The sequence below is a fragment of the Myxine glutinosa genome, chromosome 8, assembly GCF_964187855.1.
Source record: "Myxine glutinosa chromosome 8, kmMyxGlut1.1, whole genome shotgun sequence".
Taxonomy (NCBI): domain Eukaryota; kingdom Metazoa; phylum Chordata; class Myxini; order Myxiniformes; family Myxinidae; genus Myxine; species Myxine glutinosa.
The window spans coordinates 114795781-114818880 of NC_136268.1; positions in this window are offsets into that span (position 1 = coordinate 114795781).

Here is a 23100-nt window from a genome sequence, read left to right on the forward strand (position 1 = left end):
TCGGCACAGAGCAAGGGACACGCGAGGGCGAGTCTCCGGTTGGGCCCCGACGCTCCGCTGGAAGCCGTGAGGGTGTTGCCTCCACGGCGCTAATGACTCTCACCAGCTGTTGGTAAGCTTTGTCGCCGGCTTCCCCCATCGATTGTTCACACTTAACGCCTGCCAAACACGGCGCGACCGAGGCTAATCTCAGTAATTAGCCTCAACTGATGACTGTGGTTACAGCCGCGAGGAGCCCATAATCCGCGGTCCACGTGTGCGCCATGACGCACTCGCTCTGATTTATTGACACTCGCGTGTGGAACCACAACACGTCGGTTATAACCTGCGTTACAAGTTTGGTACGAATTCCGCGTCGTGGCTGATTCGCGCCAATTTGCTGTTAAAATGCACGATGACACCCACAGCACATGTGCCCGATCTTTCATCATATGTATGCACACACACACAAAACACAAAATACACATAATAATACGCATACAATACACATATATAATACACATACAATACACATATACACATACATATATAATACACATAATACACATACAATACACATATTCACATACATGTATAATACACATACAATACACATATACACATACATATATAATACACATACAATACACATATACATATATAATACACATAATACACATACAATACACATAATATACATATACACATACAATACACATATACACATACATATATAATACACATAATATACATATACACATACAATATACATATACACATACAATACACATCTACACATACATATATAATACACATATACACATACATATATAATATACATATACACATACAATACACATATACACATACATATATAATACACATACAATACACATATACACATACATATATAATACACATAACACACATACAATACACATATACACATACATATATAATACACATAATATACATATACACATGCATATATAATACACATATACACATACATATATAATACACATATACACACACATATGTACACAGATACATACACATATATACACACACATATACACACACGCACACTCTCACACACGTACTCTCACACACACACACACACACACACACACACACACACACACACACACACACACACACACACACACACACACACACACACACACACACACATGCAGTTGTGCAAATTTGAACTTTTTAACCTATACCATGAGAGCCGTTTGCCTATCTGTGTCTGCTATTTTTCTCAGAGATGGCTGAGCGGATATTCATCAAACTATCGGAGGTTCATCAGTGAGTGCTTGGGGGTGTTTTGGGCAAAAAAAATTGGAATATTTGTTTTGAATTTTTAAAAATCGCTCTCTGGTGCCTGAGCCTTTGTGGCTATGTGAAAGGTAATATTAAATTATCCCCTATTAGTGTGTGTGTGTGTGTGTGTGTGTGTGTGTGTATGTATGTGTGTGTGTGTGTGTGTGTGTGTGTGTGTGTGTGTGTGTGTGTGTGTGTGTGTGTGTGTGTGTTGTGTGTGTGTATGTATGTGTGTGTGTATGTGTGTGTGTGTGTGTGTGTGTGTGTGTGTGTGTGTGTGTGTGTGTGTGTAATAATAATAATAATAATATTATAACACTGGTATAAAGCCCGTCAAAAATGATGGGTTGGAACAGTCTAGTTGACGGGGCAGCCCCGTGAGCGTGCCAATGTCTGAAGCTGGTGTGCTTATATCTTCTTTATTTATTAGACATCCCACAGACGTAAATGAACACTCTGTTTACTCTGTGTACATTGCACACCACGTGCAGTGAATTTCACCTCCCTGTGCCTTGTATTTATTGTGATTAAAAAAAAAATACCACTTCTGTGCATCAACCTTGTGGTTCAGTTTGCAAGCCACCGTATACAATTCCAATGCAAGAGACATAATTGCTCTTCTTTTGGGTATTCGGGGTCTTTTAGGTCCTCTGGCTCATTTGGGTCTTTTGGGTGCTCGGGGTCTTTTGCCTCCTCGGGATATTTTGGGTCCTCGGGATCTTTTGTGTCTTCTGGGTCATTTGGGTCTTCGGGGTCATTTGGGTCTTCGGGGTCTTTTTGGTCTTCTGGTTCCTCAGGGTCTTTCGGGTCGTTTGAGTCTTTTGGGTCCTCTATGTCTTTTGGGTCACTTAAGTCTTTTGCATCCTCTGGATCTTTGGGATCCTCGGGTCTTTTTGGTCCTCTGGGTCTTTGTGGTATTAAGGGTCTTTGGGGTATTTTGGGTCGTAGGGGTAATTTGGGACTTTGGGATCCAGTGGGTATTTAAGGGTCTTTTCAGTCTTTGGGAACTTTTCAGCATTTGGGGTCTTTTTGGTCTTTTGGGTCTTTGGTGTATTTTCGGTCTTTGGAGTATTTTGGGTCTTCAGGATATTTTAGGACTTCTGGGTCGTTTGGGTCTTTAATGGTCTTTGGGGTGTTTGGGTTTCCATTGGGTCTTGAGGGTCTTTGGGTCTTTTGGTGCTATGGGGTCTTCAGAGTCCTTAGGGTCGTCGGGGTCGTTTCAGTCTTTTGGATCCTCGGGTCCTTTGGGTCTTCTGTGTCCTTGGGATCTTCTGGGTCCTCGGAATCTTTTCGGTCTTTTAACCGGTGGACACACAGTCGTGTTCAAAGATTGCCCCTTAAACCTCCCCCACTCAAATCCCTCCAAAAGCACTACTCAAAGCCTTTAAAACCTACCCTTATGAAGGGGGACAGACACACAAACACACATTGTATTTTATATGGTAGATTTATATATACATTTTCCTTAGTGTAGTCCTTGAGCCAGACCAAAAGTAATGCTCCGGCAGGGGGAGTAATTCTCATTATGATTTTCCATTAGACCAATGTCTCAAGTGTCAGAAAAGGTGTGATGGACATCTGAGAACGGTAGCTTAGTGCCCGGATGGACGCCATCTTTGAAACCACCCAGCTCGAAAATGCCCATTTGGTGGGGTACATTGTTGCACGTGTATCTGGACTTCTATACTAGCTATCGATGTGCGGTTGACGACTAAATATACGTCCGATGTGTACCGTCTAAATAAAAAATAATATGAAGCATTTTGTTTTAGATTAATTATTATAAAAATCAATTATCGAAAAAAAATCATATATTTTTCAATATTTTATTATTAGACTTGTACTTTTTTTAGTGAAACAACACTGGTATGATTTTCCAAATTATGCATTGTGCTACACCGTTTATCTGTCTATAAAAATAACTCAAAAACTAAAACATATCATCCACCACGAGTTTACAACAAATAAATGTAAAGAGGCATAAAATGACTTAGGCCGCCGCTGGCATTATCTATTCTGACGATAACGCAAGTTAGGAATGTCGTACGGAGAGGATTTTAACACCATACGATATCTAATAAGCAGGCGGAAATTGTTACATAGGAAATCTGCACTTTGGTGGCCATCTTGGATTTCAAAATGGCCGCCAATTATATTAATTATTCATTACTAGAGTTTGGAAAGACGTATGGAGCTGATTTTAACACCATACGATGTATATTCCTAATAAGCAAGCGGAGGTATCATTGAACATGTCATGTTTTAGTCAAATAACACCGGTATGATCTTCCAAATTATACATTTTGCTAAACCGTTTATCTGTCTATAAAGATTTTCAGGCAATTTGGCCTGCATTATAATAGAGAACAACATATGCTATACAATATACAGTGCACACAAAGTTAATCATCAGAGTCGCCATCAGAGTCATTGGCATCCTGAGCCACGATAGCATCATCCTGCACCATGTTGGAGCATCCCTGCAGCTTACACACAACAGTGCACTTCAACCCATTCAGTATGCAGGAGCAATCTGACGGTCGACACGTCCTTCTGCATGTGCATGAGATGAGATTCAAGACGACATCTGGAGCTGGTAGACCCGCCATCCATCGGATTGTGAGCGAACCGCCATCATCGAGTTCCCAACCATGTCCTGCTGATGGTGTTGGGACGTCTGGTAGGTTTTCAAGGCTGCGTCGCCAGATAGCCGCCTGATAGTTGGCCCTAAGCGTATGCTGCATCAAGGAGTCTTCACAAGGCGGCAATTGTCCAGATTCGATCTGGCCCTTCTTTGCACAGAACATGTGATAACGGAGCGAATTAACACCGACGATCTTCGTGTTCTTGGCGTACAGCTGACACGTGAAGGCCTGAATGCTATTGAAGACGTCTGTTGGTACATTCCACGAAGATCCCAGATCTGTGAATGCTTGAAGATACAGCTCATTCGCTTGCACAAGCTTCAAAGCCTTTATCTTTCCTTGGCTAGCCAGAGCACTCACAGTGTCACACCCGCTCCATGCATGAAGCCCTGGCAATGCACTGCAAACTCCAGACCCCAATACCGCAGCCAACTTTCCAACGTCGATCATTCTGACACGAACCTTTGTTCCTCGTCTGATGAAGAGCTGACTATCGATGGTTCTGCTGAGATGAAGACTGATGATCAGAACGTCGGTGTCATCTGCCACTAAGATGATCGTCTTGTAGTGGGTAGCGGCGTGCTTTGCGTGGAGAAACATACGCGTGTCTGCTTCCTCGTGGCTACATTCGAGTGCTTGCACCAACTTCCAACAGTCGCACAGCACGGTTGTATTGCTTGCCTTCCAGAACCCTGTTGATGGAACCTTCAGCGATTACTCCTGACTCAACAGCTACATCCCGAAGGCCTGCATCTCCAAACATTTTCCCAATGCTCGACATGAAGTTACAGATGGTATGGAAGTTCCCCATCATGAGCACGATTCTTCCATATCGATCGACATCTTTCCATGCTATTTCGGTCGCCTTAGCAAATAGTGCCTGGTCTAGCACCACCGGTATACGCTCAAGCTGAAGTGATGACATGATGTTCAGAGCTTCTCTGAGGATTTCTTGCACTGTTGCCATATCTGTGGCAGGCGCGTTTATAGTCGGCAGGTAGCCAACTACATCTTCCGTCACCTGAACACGATCTCTAGTCATGATGTTGAAACCAGTCCACGAACTGATTGTCTGGTCGCATGGTTCCAGCATGCGAGTCATAATCCATACGTGATTTCGGCGCTGCGCAAGGGATGTTGCGCCTGCAAGAGTGTCAGAAAGATCTGCAGGCTTGATTGCAGGTGGGCCCTCTCGTTTCCCACCGCTGTATATTGGAACTAAATCGCTGGATGACGGAATAGATCGCTTCTTATCTGCTTTGGATACTGCCGATGGAGGTTGGGGCGGCAAACACGACTGCGACTTCGGTTGGACGGTGATACCGTTGACGCGATGCGATGTTCCGCCACCACTCAGCGATTCCTCTAGCCTGTCGATGTTATCGAATGCTAATACAGTCGGGACCGAAGGGTGCACATGTGACGGAAGTGGTACTGTATCTTTCTCCACACTTGCTAATTTGTCTATGCATAGCGCTGTCTCGATTTCTTCCAGAACTGTGTACGAACATCCGTGCCCGAGTCGATTCAATATTCTGATGACCTCTGTATTACCGGTGAGCGTTTTCATGACCCACGGAAGTAGGACATGCTTCGATGTTCTGATGGTACCCCGGTGTACAGCATTGATGATATCTTGAGCCATCGACCATACCAGTGTGTCGGCACGCGCAGAGCTACCCCCACTCCCGCAAATCAAAGTATGCAGAAATACACGAAGAGAATCTGGTATCTTCACGTAATCTGAAGTGAGTTCTGCTGGCTGAGGCGGCCAACGTTCATTGTAATGAGCATCTTTGATCTGGTGTCGCAGTGAAGTAGCTGCACGCACAATGTTACTTTCACCGTCCGTTCGTTCAAATGCTTTCACTTCTGCTTTCAGGTTTACGCACTCTGCAGCAATCTCTCGCTTTGTCAGATTATCGGGCATCAAGTATACACGGTGTTTCACATTGAAGAAGATGAGCGATTCTCCAAACTCTCTTTGTAATGTGCGCTGCAGATTCTTCTTGATGGAGTCACGAACATCAACTGAAAATGTATCTGAAGACAGGATATCTGTTGCAACATCAACTATTGGAACAATCCTCGGGTTCAAGAACAAGTCAGTGCGAATGAAATTGAATATACATCGTATCATTTCTTTTTTCTCGATATTATCTTCAATGTCAGTTTCTACTTGAGGTTTTTGGGGCCGTGTGTAGTTTCTATAGCAGGAGAAGTGGTAGTGAGCCTCAGCTGCAACCATATCTCGTGTAGTCAATGCCAAAACTCTCTCATCATTGCGAGCTGTCGCAGCATCTCTTATTGTCTTATCTGCTCGAAGTTCAACAGCCAAGACAACTGTTTCACGGGTACGACTGCCTTTTATGAATTTTGAAGCACGCTGGCAAAAAATGCATTTATCATCGTAGACCGTTGAAGTTGATCCTGTCTCTTCCCGTGATGATCGCCGTCGCACCGCATCGCCAGTATCAACTGAAGAACTTCTAGCTGCATTGGTCAAAGTAGCTAGGTGGTTTTTGTGAGTGAAGTCTGATCTACAAGCCCTATGGTATAATATTGGAATATTAGGAAGTTCAACTGCGCCTTCTTGGACTAGCTTTAGAATTGGATAAAAGTTTCTAACTGCGGCTGCGTCACACAATGTCTTCCAAGAACTGTTGCCCGCTGCCTTGCTTAGCTCAGAGAGTGGCGACTTCTTGCTGCACAGGATGCACGTTCTGGACTCAGGTTCAATCTTCGCCCGTTTCGCCTCGACACCGGCCATCTCAGCTGAAAGAACAAAAAGACTGACGTTAGATTACTCCGATATCCGAAAAGCTCGCCAGCTTACATAGACATACTCATCCAAGTCAGTGAACATGTTAGATGGCGCCACAATACAACTCTATAATAGAGTTGTATGTGGCGCCATCTAACATGTTCACTTTTAGTTCTTAAGCCACCCCCCCCCCCCCCCCCCCTCAGAAATTAATCAGGTCACCGCAACAAATCTCAGACTGAGATATAGAATATAGAATATAGATATAGAATAGACTGACGTCACTTTCGGCACTGGGTTCTGTGGGTTGATTTATCGGCGGGAAATTCCAACTGACATAGTTTCGGTTTGTGGAAAGTGCATGCCTTTTCATATATTTTTTGTGTACACTCGTGGTGGATGATATGTTTTAGTTTTTGAGTTATTTTTATAGACAGATAAACGGTGTAGCACAATGCATAATTTGGAAAATCATACCAGTGTTGTTTCACTAAAAAAAGTACAAGTCTAATAATAAAATATTGAAAAATATATGATTTTTTTTCGATAATTGATTTTTATAATAATTAATCTAAAACAAAATGCTTCATATTATTTTTTATTTAGACGGTACACATCGGACGTATATTTAGTCGTCAACCGCACATCGATAGCTAGTATAGAAGTCCATATACACGTGCAACAATGTACCCCACCAAATGGGCATTTTCGAGCTGGGTGGTTTCAAAGATGGCGTCCATCCGGGCACTAAGCTACCGTTCTCAGATGTCCATCACACCTTTTCTGACACTTGAGACATTGGTCTAATGGAAAATCATAATGAGAATTACTCCCCCCGCCGGAGCATTCACTTCAAAAAATGGCCGGTTGGCTCAAGGACTTAGTGGGTGTCGGGGAGTGTTTTAGGCACTCATAAAAAATGGAAAAAAACAACAAATTGATTTCCTCAAAATGCCAACAGGATTAGAACATCAATGATTAATGCCGGGTACTCCTGCTAGCATTCATATACTTTATAGCCGCGTCGCAGACGCTGCTCATAGAGTGCCCTCTGCTGTTGTTGTTGTTATTCTTGTTCTTCTTCTTGTTCTTCTTGTTCTTGCAGAAAAGACAAAACCTCAAAGCTCCACCCATTCTGGGAACCATAGCTCCACCCATTGTGGGAGAGGCTTCATATAAACAAATATCCACCATTTTATTAACTCGTATAGCTTTGAGGCCTGTTTTGTAGGCCCGTGGTGTCTTCCTCTCTCACACAGTTTTATTTCAAATCAAATTCGATATATCATTTCATTTTTCACAGTCGCTAACATAGTTTTAGACTCGGTTGAAAAAAAACGGGAAGAAAATCCGATGAAAGTTGCCCTTTATAGAACGAAATGAATTATTCTCAAAGGCCTGTAACTTCAAGTCCATTGAGATATATTTTGTTTAAATCGCGGCATGCTCAGTCATACACCGCCCGAAATAACACACGGGAAAATGCCGAGATATATTTTTTTTAAATCGCGGCATGGTTAGTCATACACCGCCTGAAATAACAGACGGGAAAATGCCGAGATATATTAAAAATTCGTCGCCACACACGGGAAATTGCCGAGATATATTTTCACTTTGCACAAAAATAACATCAAGTAATCGAATCAATAGGAATGTCCTGTGCCTATAACATCGACGTTATAGGCACAGCTGCATCTAGGCATTGTGTAACATCGACGCGGCTTTTGTTTTAATTAAAACTTTTTGTACTTGTTAATCAATACAGTTCAAATGTTTAGTCTTCAAAAGTGTAACCTCAATCTTTCATAATATATCGTTCAATCCGATTTTCCAACTTCTTAAGTTGTTGCTGAGTAATTTCATGAATTGCATCTGTGATCACAGCCCTAAGTTCATCCAAAGAATGTGGTTTTGATGGGTAATCAAGTGGATACAAGTGAGGGGATAAGATTAGATAAGTAAAGGGATAAGTTGAGTGAGGGGATAAGATGAGTGAGGGGATAAGATGAGTGAGGGGATAAGATGAGTGAGGGGATAAGATGAGTAAGGGGATAAAATGAGTGAGGGGATAAGATGAGTGAGGGGATAAGATAAGTAAGGGGATAAGATGAGTGAGGGGATAAGATGAGTAAGGGGATAAGATGAGTGAGGGGATAAGATAAGTAAGGGGATAAGATGAGTGAGGGGATAAGATAAGTGAGGGGATAAGATGAGTGAGGGGATAAGATGAGTGAGGGGATAAGATGAGTGAGGGGATGAGATGAGTGAGGGGATAAGATAAGTGAGGGGATAAGATGAGTGAGGGGATAAAATGAGTGAGGGGATAAGATGAGTGAGGGGATAAGATGAGTAAGGGGATAAGATGAGTGAGGGGATAAGATGAGTGAGGGGATAAGATGAGTGAGGGGATAAGATGAGTAAGGGGATAAGATGAGTGAGGGGATAAGATGAGTGAGGGGATAAGATGAGTGAGGGGATAAGATAAGTAAGGGGATAAGATGAGTGAGGGGATAAGATGAGTGAGGGGATAAGATGAGTGAGGGGATAAGATGAGTGAGGGGATAAGATAAGTAAGGGGATAAGATGAGTGAGGGGATAAGATGAGTGAGGGGATAAGATGAGTGAGGGGATAAGATAAGTAAGGGGATAAGATGAGTGGGGGGATAAGATGAGTGAGGGGATAAGATGAGTGGGGGGATAAGATGAGTGAGGGGATAAGATGAGTAAGGGGATAAGATGAGTGAGGGGATAAGATGAGTGAGGGGATAAGATGAGTAAGGGGATAAGATAAGTGAGGGGATAAGATGAGTAAGGGGATAAGATGAGTGGGGGGATAAGATGAGTGAGGGGATAAGATGAGTAAGGGGATAAGATGAGTGAGGGGATAAGATGAGTGAGGGGATAAGATGAGTGAGGGGATAAGATGAGTGAGGGGATAAGATAAGTAAGGGGATAAGATGAGTGGGGGGATAAGATGAGTGAGGGGATAAGATAAGTAAGGGGATAAGATGAGTGAGGGGATAAGATAAGTGAGGGGATAAGATGAGTGAGGGGATAAGATGAGTGAGGGGATAAGATGAGTGAGGGGATGAGATGAGTGAGGGGATAAGATAAGTGAGGGGATAAGATGAGTGAGGGGATAAAATGAGTGAGGGGATAAGATGAGTGAGGGGATAAGATGAGTAAGGGGATAAGATGAGTGAGGGGATAAGATGAGTGAGGGGATAAGATGAGTGAGGGGATAAGATAAGTAAGGGGATAAGATGAGTGAGGGGATAAGATGAGTGAGGGGATAAGATGAGTGAGGGGATAAGATGAGTAAGGGGATAAAATGAGTGAGGGGATAAGATGAGTGAGGGGATAAGATAAGTAAGGGGATAATATGAGTGAGGGGATAAGATAAGTAAGGGGATAAGATGAGTGAGGGGATAAGATAAGTGAGGGGATAAGATAAGTGAGGGGATAAGATGAGTGAGGGGATAAGATAAGTAAGGGGATAAGATGAGTGGGGGGATAAGATGAGTGAGGGGATAAGATGAGTGGGGGGATAAGATGAGTGAGGGGATAAGATGAGTAAGGGGATAAGATGAGTGAGGGGATAAGATGAGTGAGGGGATAAGATGAGTAAGGGGATAAGATAAGTGAGGGGATAAGATGAGTAAGGGGATAAGATGAGTGGGGGGATCAGATGAGTGAGGGGATAAGATGAGTAAGGGGATAAGATGAGTGAGGGGATAAGATGAGTGAGGGGATAAGATGAGTGAGGGGATAAGATAAGTAAGGGGATAAGATGAGTGGGGGGATAAGATGAGTGAGGGGATAAGATGAGTAAGGGGATAAGATGAGTGAGGGGATAAGATGAGTGAGGGGATAAGATGAGTGAGGGGATAAGATGAGTGAGGGGATAAGATGAGTGAGGGGATAAGATGAGTGAGGGGATAAGATGAGTGAGGGGATAAGATGAGTAAGGGGATAAGATGAGTGAGGGGATAAAATGAGTAATGGGAGTAGATTAATCCTTGTTGTTATTCATTAAATGGGAACTTCGAGTTATGTTTCCATAAATAAAATGTTTATGGAAAAATCAATTGATACAATATCTGTGAATCAAACCAATCGATTTCCCTTTCGGCAACTATCCAACAACGAATAAAACTATTGATTAACACACATCGAATGATGACGTCATTGACATTTCCTTTGTCGATTTAACTAAAACGTTTTGGTAGTTAGCATGTCCGTTTATCTCTTTCAGTGCTTCCTCGTCTCCTGCTTTTCCTCTTATCCTGTCGGTCCATTCCCTTGATGTTTGTCCCACAGTCATATCGACCTCGCTCCTTCAAAGAAAGAAGAAAAGGAAGAGTTTTCATCCGGCGTGCCATAATGACCGGTTCTTGGACATTCGTTACACGAGTCTCTTTTAACCAGGAAGTTCTCAACTTACGAGTAGGCGTTCAAGTTCCGGCATTTCTTGGACTACTGTGAATGTCTCGTTACGAGGACTTATTGAAGGCGCAAGCATCACTCAGAGTCCTTTAATCTGCGCAGAATCGGAAGCGTGAAACACCTGGCAAAGAGTCATGAAGGGAAAGCGCAAGCAAGGTAACTTATTTGAGGAACCCTTGATGTTCCAAGAAACTGAGCAGAGTTCAAAAAGAACTCTCGTTTAGTTGTTTATTTAGGGTTTATTTACGTGCGATAAGAGATGATGGTCCCGGTCAATAAAATTTTGAAGACCACAATTGTTGAACTCGAGGTCTCCTGGGGAAAACAAAACAATAGAAGTGGAACAAAGGCCGAAACTTGGCCTCTTTTAAACTCCGGGACTCAAATACATTCCGCTCGGTCATCTGAGCAGGAAATCATTAACATATTCATCAATCTACTCTACCTGACGCAGATGGTTTTGAGACACTCTCGGAACGCTTAGAAACGCATTAGAGATTAATTGATTTCCTAATGTAATTAATTTAAGACAATGCTTTTGTCTTTGGACCTGCAACGCTCGCGAAGCTGATTAAATTGAGAGTGCAGCCTTTGTCCTGGGGGGTGCGGGCAGATGCCGGGGAGTGTGCGCACGCTCCACGTGGCGAGGCGCGCCATTCACCACCGGTGTGCTCGAGGCTCGGGAGGTCGGGACGAGTCCGGGTGTGAAATTTCCATCACAAAGCTTTCGAGGCCGCCACGGCACCGTTCAAAAGCGGTCGTTGGGAGGCCCCCCCACCGCGACCAATGGGAATTACCGGCCAAGCCGATTTTTCTGAAACCTTACGTCAACACGCACGTGGTGCGGCCTCCGCACCGACGTGGGTCGTTGGGCCGAAGGAGGAGTCTTCTGGATTTTCGAGCGGCGCAGACGCAAGTCAAAAAGTTTTTTTTCTTTCTTGAGGACAATGGTGTGTCCACGAGTGCTCAATGAGCTCCACCCTCAATGAGCTGGGTGGGTGGTTCATGCGCAGCCACCCGGCTGCTGGTTGCATCATTTCTGCCACTGATGCAATGCCTCTCCATATTCGTGTGCAGCCACCCGGCTGCTGGTTGCATCATTTCTGCCACTGATGCAATGCCTCTCCATATTCGTGTGCAGCCACCCTGCTGCTGGTTGCATCATTTTTCTGCCACTGATGCAATACCTCTCTATAACCAGTTATCTGGTACTCATTTTACCGACCTCGGAAGGATGACAAGCTGAGTCAGCCCCACCGAGCGTTAATTCAACGGGATTACGAACTCAGGATCTTAGGATCCCAAGCCAACTGCCCTAACCATTCGGCCAACACCAGGTGATCTCAATGACCTGATCTTAGCCTCGCAGTGGACATACACACACACACACACGAATACACGGAACAATTCACAGGACTGTTAGAATGAGACAAACACCTTGGTGGAAGTGTCGTCACTTCCGGGCGCAACGTCACAACAATGGCGCCGCCTTTCTCACCGCACTCAGCAAGGCATTTCCTGAAGAGAGATTTCTCCTCCCCTTGCATGCCAACCAATGGGGATTGTCCATGCTGTTATCCTTTTAAATGCTGAACGCCAAGCAAGAAAGCAGTACGCACCATTTTTTAAGTCTTTGCTGCTCGTACCCGACTGCAAAGCCGCAATGAGCAGGCGAAGCCAAAGCCTCTTGCCACTTTTACCCATCACTATGGCATCAGTCGGTTAGGTAGTTGGTAGTAGGAAGGTGTAGTCGGTACCGTACCTAGTTCAAAATGACACCATTTGCATTCTGGATGAGATTAAAATGTATAAAATTTCCTTCTTGATTAATTCGGTGAATTCCGTTTCAACTTCGGATATTTCCGGCCGTGAAAAGCTATCCCCTACGGCCGCGAGATTTCTAAAAAATAATTCTTCATCAATTTTAGAATATTTGACGCCGTTTCCAGCGTCCGAAACGCGGTAAAAAGCTTTTTTGAAATATTTTTTCAAATGCTCGAATCTCATTGGTTCCGGTGCTTGGTGACGATTTTCGTTGAAGATAACCAGGGCCCGTGTGGGCCCGGGGAACGAGGTTGGTCTTAAAGTATTTTAATTACAAATTAGAGGTGCATAAGATTGTGAATCAAACAAAGACGGGTGAAACAAACTCCTATTGAACTTTTTCCCAATTTTTTTATGCATACTTCCACATCCGGAAGATTGCGGCCTCCATTGAGTGATTTGGTTTTTGAAACATTTTTTCAAATGCTCGAATCTCATTGGTTCCGGTAATTGGTGACGATTTTCGTTGAAGATAACCAGGGCCCGTGTGGGCCCGGGGAACGAGGTTGGTCTTAAAGTATTTTCATTACAAATTAGAAGTGCATAAGATGGTGAATCAAACAAAGACGGGTGAAACAAACTCCTATTGAACTTTTTCACAATTTTTTTATGCATACTTCCGCATCCGGAAGATGGCGGCCTCCATTGAGTGATTTGGTTTTTGAAACATTTTTTCAAATGCTCGAATCTCATTGGTTCCGGTGTTTGGTGACGATTTTCGTTGAAGATAACCAGGCCCATGCGGGCCGAGGTTGGTCCTAAAGTATTTTAATTACAAATTAGAGGTGCATAAGATTGTGAATCAAAAAAAGACGGGTGAAACAAACTCCTATTGAACTTTTTTCAATTTGTTATGCATACTTCCGCATCCGCAAGATGGCGGCCTCCATTGAGCGATTTGGTGCGTCAAAGCTTCGAAATTCTCAAGCCAAGGGATCCAGCAAAATCTGGCTTTTCAACATAATACGTACGCGTTCATTCACAACACCGGCTTCGCCGGCTAAAAACTGTTACACCACCGAGTATGGTAAAAACTGTTACACCACCGAGTATGGCAAAAACGGTTACACCACCGAGTATGGTAAAAACGGTTATGCCACCGAGTATGGTAAAAACGGTTACACCACCGAGTATGGTAAAAACGGTTACGCCACCGAGTATGGTAAAAACGGTTACACCACCGAGTATGGTAAAAACGGTTACGCCACCGAGTATGGTAAAAATGGTTACACCACCGAGTATGGTAAAAACGGTTACACCACCGAGTATGGTAAAAAACGGTTACACCACCGAATCTGGTTTCTCATGGGAAAAAACGCTTTTGATGGATGCTCTCCCATATTCTTCTCCTGTTTCCCCAGCCCTTTTCTCTTGTTAATTTATCGTTTGCAATAGTGTGTGATGTTTCAAAATACACAGATGCAATGATGGCAGAATTGGGGATGGAGGTTGTTTGAAAAGTAAGTGGAGATCAGAAATAGTAAATGACACGTTGTTTAAATTATCACCTTTCCGATGGAAGAGCAGAGGGCCATTGAAAACCCAGAGGGGGCTTCTCAATCACGGTGTGGATGAATTTGTTTTGCGATGTATACAGCACAAGGTTATCACGGGATAACAAGTAAGTGTACTTTTACATGAGTATGTGTGATGATAAGAGCCAATTGAAAAAAGAAAATGAACCTGGATTCACAGCATCATGATGAAAGTGCTCAGATGGGACAACTGATGAATGGAGCACAGCGTGAAGGTTGTGCAACAGGTAAGGTTGGAGTTTGGATGGCAGTGGTATACCCTGGGGCACTCAGAAAGTTCAACGAATGCGATGCTCTCAATGGTCCAAGAAATGCCAACACATAGACATGTACAAGAAGAACGTTCTCACTAATTGTAGTGCATATACTGTGCGTATCGCGTTCCGAGAACATTTTGAATGTCCCGTGTGTATAGAAGACCGAAGTATTCCCACCATCTGTACATATCTATCTGGCTCCGTTCACTGTGCGTGTGAGTGCGTCATCATGAAAAATCATCCAAGGCATTGCTGTTAGATTGCTTATCAAATTTTCATGCGTCAGATGTGCTATTAAGTCTCCTGTTTCGTTATTTTGCTTCTCGCCTTAGCGTGTGATGAATGATTTCATCACACGCGGGCACCGTATTTACGCATCGGCACCGAACCGCGGTGGAACGGCCACCGGCTGGGCTTCAAAATCCACTCTCGTAATAATCGGAGCGAAAGAAACGGCGGGGAGAGCTTGTTGTTAAGATGGATTAAATACCGTGGCGCTCTGACAGCCTTCTCTGCGTGGATCAGAGCGGCCCCGTGGCCGGAGTGAGTCCGGCCTGCGCTCTAATGAGACCGAATGAGGGATTCCATTTTTTTCTCCCCTTCCACGCCCGTGCGCTCTTACCTGGCTATTCTAACAAACAAATAGATGACAAAAGTTCCCACTCTTATTTACTAACACACTAACACACACACACACACACACACACACACACACACACACACACACACACACACACACACACACACACACACACACACACACACACACACACACACACACATACATATATACATATATGTATATATATATATATATATATATATATATATATATATATATATATATATATAATTATATATAGCCATTGGCATCAGCTGTCCGAACCTTTGCTGATGTACCACATGCATGGGCCCCATAGTTATGAACTGATTTGGCGTCTATTACCAGATCTGCCACAAATAATTTCCAAATCGACCGTGTCATTACCAAATTTAATAAAGTCATAGAAACATACTTTATAACAGGGAAAGACTAAAAGGGTACTCGGTAGAGCGCATACCTCCGCCAGGCTGAAGAGTTTACGTTTTGTATCCCACTGATAGGCCGGATCTGGATCCGGACCTGAACCAAAATCTAATCAGCTTGTTCTTGTCACCTAACCAAACTCGTTCACCAAGTTTTGTCATAATCCATCCACAACTTTTTGAAATATCGTGCTATATATCGTTTTTGATCCCATATCTCAATGGTTGTTGTTATTGTTTCATTTGCAGCCTCTGGCTGCTGATTGCATCATTTTCTGGAAGCGCAGCTGTGCTGCTGAAGCAGTGGCCCTGTTACCAGTAAGCTGGTACTCATTTTGTCGACCTCGGAAGGACGACAGGCTGACTCAACCCACATGGTGTTCATTTAGAGGAACGACAAGGGCTCAAAATCAAGATTCTGAAATCTTAAGGTAGCCACCTTAACCGTTAAGCTCTCAATTGTGAAGACTCACTTAGAAATTTCTAGTATCGAGATCCAGATCTTCACCAAAATCTAATCGTTTCGTCCTTATTACACACCCAACCTGTCCACCAGGTTTCGTCCGAATTCGTCCGCAGCTTTTTGAGATATCGTGCTATACAGTATATCGCTTTTAGCACTACCTCTCAATTGTGAAGAATCACTCCAAAAAAAAAAAATCGTACCAAGATCTAATCAATTTGTCCTTGTCACACACACATCCTGCCCTCCGAGTTTCGTCTGAATTCGTCTGCAACTTTTTGGAGATATCGTGCTATATATCGTTTTTGGCCCTATCACTCAATGGTGAAGAATCACATAAATCTGTTGGATCCGGACCAGAATCTTCACAAAAATTCAATCAGTTCGTCCTTGTCACACATCCATCCTGCTCATCAAATGTCATCTGAATCCATCCATAACCTTTTGAGATATCCTGCTCACAGACAGATAGGGGTGAAAACATAACCGCCGTCCACCTTTTGTGGCAAAGGTAATAATCACACCACCGGACTTGATCAATACCAGATTTAGCAAACTTTATTACCAAAACCATCGTAATTACCAGATTATTTTTTCATTACCAAACAGATTTTTCATTTCCAAATTTACTCGAATTTGATAATAAAAAATACCACTGGCAACCATGCATGAGCCAGGGACAACTGAACGTCGATTGGCTGAATTTCAAGACTGCCCGCGGAAAAACGGAAACCCACGCTTTTCCAACAGCTTCTCTTTTTCTGAGCAGCCCGATGGTGGGAAGATAAGGTCCTCATGGTATTAATTTAATGGACAGTTTTAAAAACACAATCTGGCATAATACAATAATTGACTCCATGATACTGTAGTAGTGTAGTGTATTCGCGAACAAGGGCAAAAACCGTGACAACACAGAACACTAACCTTAGCTTATAACTTTGGATGCAAGCCTGGCAGCGACAAAGGGATGGGTTGGGTTTGACTGGGGTTTTCAAATATACAAATCAACCTTAAGCTGGGGCAGTGGAAAGTAATAGGATGAATAGCCCTCGCTGCTCATGGTAGCGGCTGGAATGGGGTCGAGATGAATGCACATTCAGCAATGAACTCATGCGAGAGCGTAGTCGGCTCGTGCTTGATGGTACGACAACTCCCACACTCCAGTCTCTGGAGCTCCTGCCTGTTCTAGTCTCCTCCGCTCTGCCAATTCGTTGTGATGTCGTCCAAAATCTAATCCAATCTGCCACCGCACTGCGGCTTCTCCTTTTATATTACGCCCACCATGGCGTGTTCATGCGCCATACCCAAATGTTCCCACCAATTCCTTGTTCATAGTGGGGACAAATCTAACATCGACATGTAGAATGAAGTGTCATATCTACCGGTATCTATTACTCTTAAGCACAAGCACAAAACACTTTGGGGAAAATGTCAGGGGCATAGAAAAGGCCCCTTTATATAAGGGCATGTGCCATGTGGCAAAGTATAGAAAAGAAGAGACATTCCATAGCTTGTAGAAAATGCCAAACAATATAAAATAAGGGGCATTCCAAAAATCTGGTGTGCATGCTGGACTACCCTTGGGTTCTGGGGAAGTTATGCTCTAGAAATGTTATGCTCTAGAAATGTTCATATAAAGGGACACCCTACATCTGGCAAATAAAATATATTTACTTCATGCAGGTGTATGAATCAAATTGGCACCCCTTTATATGAACTTTTCCAGAACATTCCTTGGTTCCTCCTAAGAACACAAGGGTAGTCAGCATGCACACGAGATTTTCTGAAAGCCCCTTATTTTGTATTGTTTGGCATTTTCTACAAGCTATGGAATGTCCCTTCTTTTCTATGCTTTGCCACATGGCACATACCCTTATATAAAGTGGCCTTTTCTATGCCCCTGACATTTTTCTCAAGAATGTCCCTCCTTTTCTATAGTTTGCCACATGGCACATCCCAAATGAAGGGACATTTTCTATGCCCCTGGTATTTTTCACAAGATACATTTTAAATACGAACAAAATGCATTTTTTCATCGTACAAGACTTTATTCAAGACAATATAAAAGAATTGAAAAAGTAAGGGGAAAAAAATATTCAACCCAGATGGGATTTTAACGCACAATCCCCAACTTGGATGTCTGATGCTTTATCCTTTAGGCCATTGGGCCAGCATGATGGATTTGTGTAATAATATTTTTAAAGCGGTATAAAGTGTGTATATATGTATATTTAAATATAATTTAATTTTAAAGCAAAAACTATAGCACTTAGGTGGAATTTGTTTTGAAAGCCATTAACTAGACCTATGGGCCGATGTACATTCCAAGTTTCATTGTACAGTCCTTGAGATATGAACGCCAACACATTTTGGGCGGACGGGCGGACGGACAGACAGACACCAACGTGATTTCGAGGGTTTTCTAAATAAAACTCAAGAATACATAAATGAACGTTGCTGAAATTTGGAACATAGAACCTCGATGTACAAAGCATTTACTTCTGAAATTTGCAGCCAATTTCGTCCAGCAGAAGCCGAAAAATGTATTTTCAGTCCCCATGTTAAAGTTGCATACAGAGAAATGATCCCTTATCTGTAGGGAGGGGCGCTCTGTGCCTCCCTTTGATTTCCTTATACAAAATCTTTCAACCATTTACACAGACGTGGTATGGAACTCTTCACAAAAACAGAGCAATAAATATCATCGCCCTCTCCCGCTTATCTTTTTAAGGTCACAGACAAGCAGAGCTGGTTGCCACTGTCCGAAAGTTACTTATGGGAAAGGTCTATGGCTAGGCAAGCAGCTGTGAGGTGCACACATTAAGTACAAGAAGTAAATACAGCCGGCTGTTTTTTTTGGGGGGGGGGGGGGTTTTTACAGTACGTACATACTGCTCATGGTGGCTTTGCTACTGCACATACACGTAGATATACAGATGAATACACGACACTGGACTGTTGGACGAGACAAAACACAGCCACTGAGCTTGGGGTAAGTGCCATCACCTGCAGGTGCACTCTGGGTACGCAGCAACTTCACAACAATGGCGCCGCCTTTCACACCACACTCAACGGGGAATTTTCTAAGGTGGAATTTCCTCCTCTCCATGGATGCCACCTCTGTCGGGATTGTCCGTTCTCTATCCTTTTCAAGCAAGGAAGCAGCACGTCCCATTTTTAAAGTCTTTGATGTGATTTGACTTGGGTTGGAACTGCTGTCTTCCCAGAATCAGAGCAAATGCTCTAGCCTTTACACCACAGTGGTTTTGATGTTGGGGCACCACTAAATGGACCTGGGGAGGGGGCATTGGCAGGGGAAGGGGAGAGGCAATGGAGGGTGAGCAGGGTGCTCTCTTGGAACAAGTGTCCCCATTATTGAACTAATTTTGTGCACACAATGATAAAGCAAAGAAGGGATAAACCACTCTGCCTGTATCCCCCCTCCCCAATCACCATCCTATGTCTCCCCTGGGAGTAGGCTACTCTACCCATGGTCTTACCACCCACCCTCACCTAACCTCCCTCTCCAGTGGCCACCTCTCATTGTTTCTACAATATCATTTGTCGCCTGATGCTACCTTTCCTCTTTATCCTCCACTTTGCAGTCCCTAATACTTGTTTGTCTCCAACATGTGACTCTCCCCTTGGATTTACCATTCTCCTGCCTCTTGGCCTAGCTCTAACTGGTCTTGTCCCCTCTGTTAACCTAATTACCCTAACTCTGTCAACCCCACTGATCCAGACTGTCAATTCCATTGCCTCTGGCTCCGTTGACCTCTCTGGCTCTGATGATTATATTCCTTGGTCAGTCTGCACATCTACTGGGTTGGCGTGTACTCCTCCTGCCACAGGTCATTCTCTACTCCTCCTGCCATTGAGTCGGTGTCTACTCCTCCTGCCAATGGGTCTGTGTCTACTCCTCCTGCCACTGGTTTGGTCTCTACTTCCTGATCTTACTGTAATTGACCCTGACCTCTAATGTCAACCATGATCATAGTACTAATTTTGACCCAACTGTCAACCCTTCTGATGCTGACTGGAACGCCTCTTTTGCCCCATGGATAGCTGGAGGGATAAAATAGTGGGCCTCCTCCAGATTTTATTCCACGTGGGTGCACCTTCTGGCTAACTTGTTGTGCTCCTCACAGAAAGCGCCTAATTTCTGGTTTTGGCCAAAGTCCTCTGTTAGTTTGGCTTGGGCTGCAGATTTGATCCCAACATTAGCCAAGGCAGCCAACATTAGTCAGACCATTTCTGCATGTGTATTTGCAGCATTTCCTCAAGCCTCTGCATGTCTGCCACTGAGAAAACAATTTCACCACTCTGCTTTGCTGAGCCATTAACCCCCTGTCCATTTCACACAAAGGTGAAGATTCTTTCTCATCCATCATCTTTTTCAATAAAAGCCTTCACATTCTGAAATCTAAAGTGAAAAGACTACATAATCTGTTTGAGGCAATTATAAACACACTCGACCACATACATGCCAAATGTTCCAAATAATCTGACATTCCTTGATGAATTTTCACCATTAAAATGAATTTTAACCCACCTCCCCCCTCCACACCCCCTTAATTTCTCCCTGCACCTACTTCGCCCTCCCACACCCCAGCCCCTTCCCAAAGTCAATACACTAAATATAAATTTCCCTTTTTTTGTATGAATTTACTAGGACCTTTGTCGATGAACCAATGTTCCAAATTCTCTTTCGGACGCAAAAAATACAAATAGATGAGTGCAAAATCTCACTTGTGGTGACAGATTATCACAGGCATATGCATGCAAACCTTTCCTCACTCGCCCAGTACACCTGGTGATTGGCTGAATTTGAATTTTTTGCAATGTCAAATTAGATCTGTAACTTACCAAGCAAGTACTATATTATTTACTAGTGCGGTATGCTTACTCATTGTAAGCAATAACAAACCGTGCTTCGTGCATAGGTTCATAATAAATAGAAGCTTTATTATTGTAGGTAAGCATCACTGACCTCCTGCTAAATATCAATTGAAGTTTTTATTTAACAGTTTACAGTTATATAAATTACAATTTTCAAATGCTAGATGTTGATTGAGGGTCGTTCCCCTGCAATGAGCACAACAAGGCTGCATTTACTATCAGATATTTCAGTTATGGACGCTTTCCGATGGTTCTTTGAGTTTTTCCCGGTGCACCGGCTTCGATGTCCATCGGCACGCGGAATCTCAGCTTTCTACGTCACCTAAAGGTATCGAACATTAATATCAGTCAGCCAGTGTGGTTCGAATGAGTTTATACAGTATATTAGATACCCCGGTGGCGGGAGTACCCTTCTCGGCACACCTTCGGTTTGGGTTTGTGCCTGTAGCTTGAATTTTTTGCAATGTCAAATTAGATCTGTAACTTACCAAGCAAGTACTATATTATTTACTAGTGGGGTATGAGTACACATGCAAATATTTATAGACATTGTCCGAGCGTTTTTTTTTTTTTTTTTACCTGCACCATCAAAGGTGGACGAATGTTATGTTTTCACCCCTGTCTGTTTGTCTGATTTTTGTCTGTTTGTGAGCAGGCAATCTCAAACGATTATGGACGGACTTGGACGAATTTGGTGGACAGGTTGGATGTGAGACAAGGACAAATTGGTTAGATTTTGGTGACTCAACGGATTACGAGAATTGTTTTTTTAGTGATTCTTTACTATTGAAAGAGATGCCCAAAAACGATATATGCAGGGTGTTTCAAAAAGAGTGATACAACTTTAAACATTTATTTACAAAGAAACAGAAACCTCAGGAATGTGAACCAAACATTTCTTGAAAACTTATGACATGGTATTTTCCATCACTGATTGCTATTGCAGTAAATCACTCCTGGAGTTAGTGAGAGCCCAAGGTCTGAAATTGGCATTTACGCAAAATCCTTGTAATTGACGTTCTTGATGTGTGCCCCTCCGCGGTTCAGACAGGTATTGATCCTGACTCCACATTTCTGTCCAACTTTCCTGTCGGTCTCATGTGGCACTGCCTGGAGGTAGTCTGACACCTCCTGCTTCAGATCATCCAGTGTGGCAGGGCGGATGACATAGACAGAGCAGTACCCAAGGCAACGAGGTGGTTTCTGAAGAGCTGCTGCAGGAAAGTGATGGTTTCACCAGCTGTATGCGAAGGTGCACCATCCTGCAAAAACAAGGTCATGCTGAGCTGGTTTGGGGTGACCTTTTGGGCTAGATCATCATGGAACTTCTGGAGCACGGCCCAGTAGTGCTCACCGTTGATCGTCACCGTCCTGCTATTGTCATTCTCAAACCAGTGAGGTCCTAGCATTCCCCATCTGGCATTCAAGGCGCAGAACCATGTGACCTTAGGCCCTTTCAGGTACCTCTCAGTGATCTCCTCAGGTGGTTCTGCCCCCCAGAAAATGTGATTGTTGATTTCGTCTCCACCACAGAGCCACCACTTTTGCCTTCTGCTCCACTGTCAATGGCATAGTTGAGCTACGGAGCTCGATATCCCAGGGAACAAATACCACGATAACACCACCAAACCCTAAAAAGGACAAGCGTTACGCCTCGGTCCCCCATCGGGGAAGTGATGTGAGTTGACAAAGTGGAAGACGCAGAAAACTTGCTATGATATGATATTTTACTCACAAGGTTCAGACATACATGGAGGCGGCCATCTTGGATTTTGACGTGGCGACCCAATTTTCTATAGCGTTCTTCCTTATGCCTAGATACACCCACACACCAGATTAGAAGTTGGTACTTCGCTTATTTTTCAAGATAATCCGCTCACCAGGTTGACATACATGGCGGCGGCCATCTTGGATTTTGACGTGGCGACCCAAT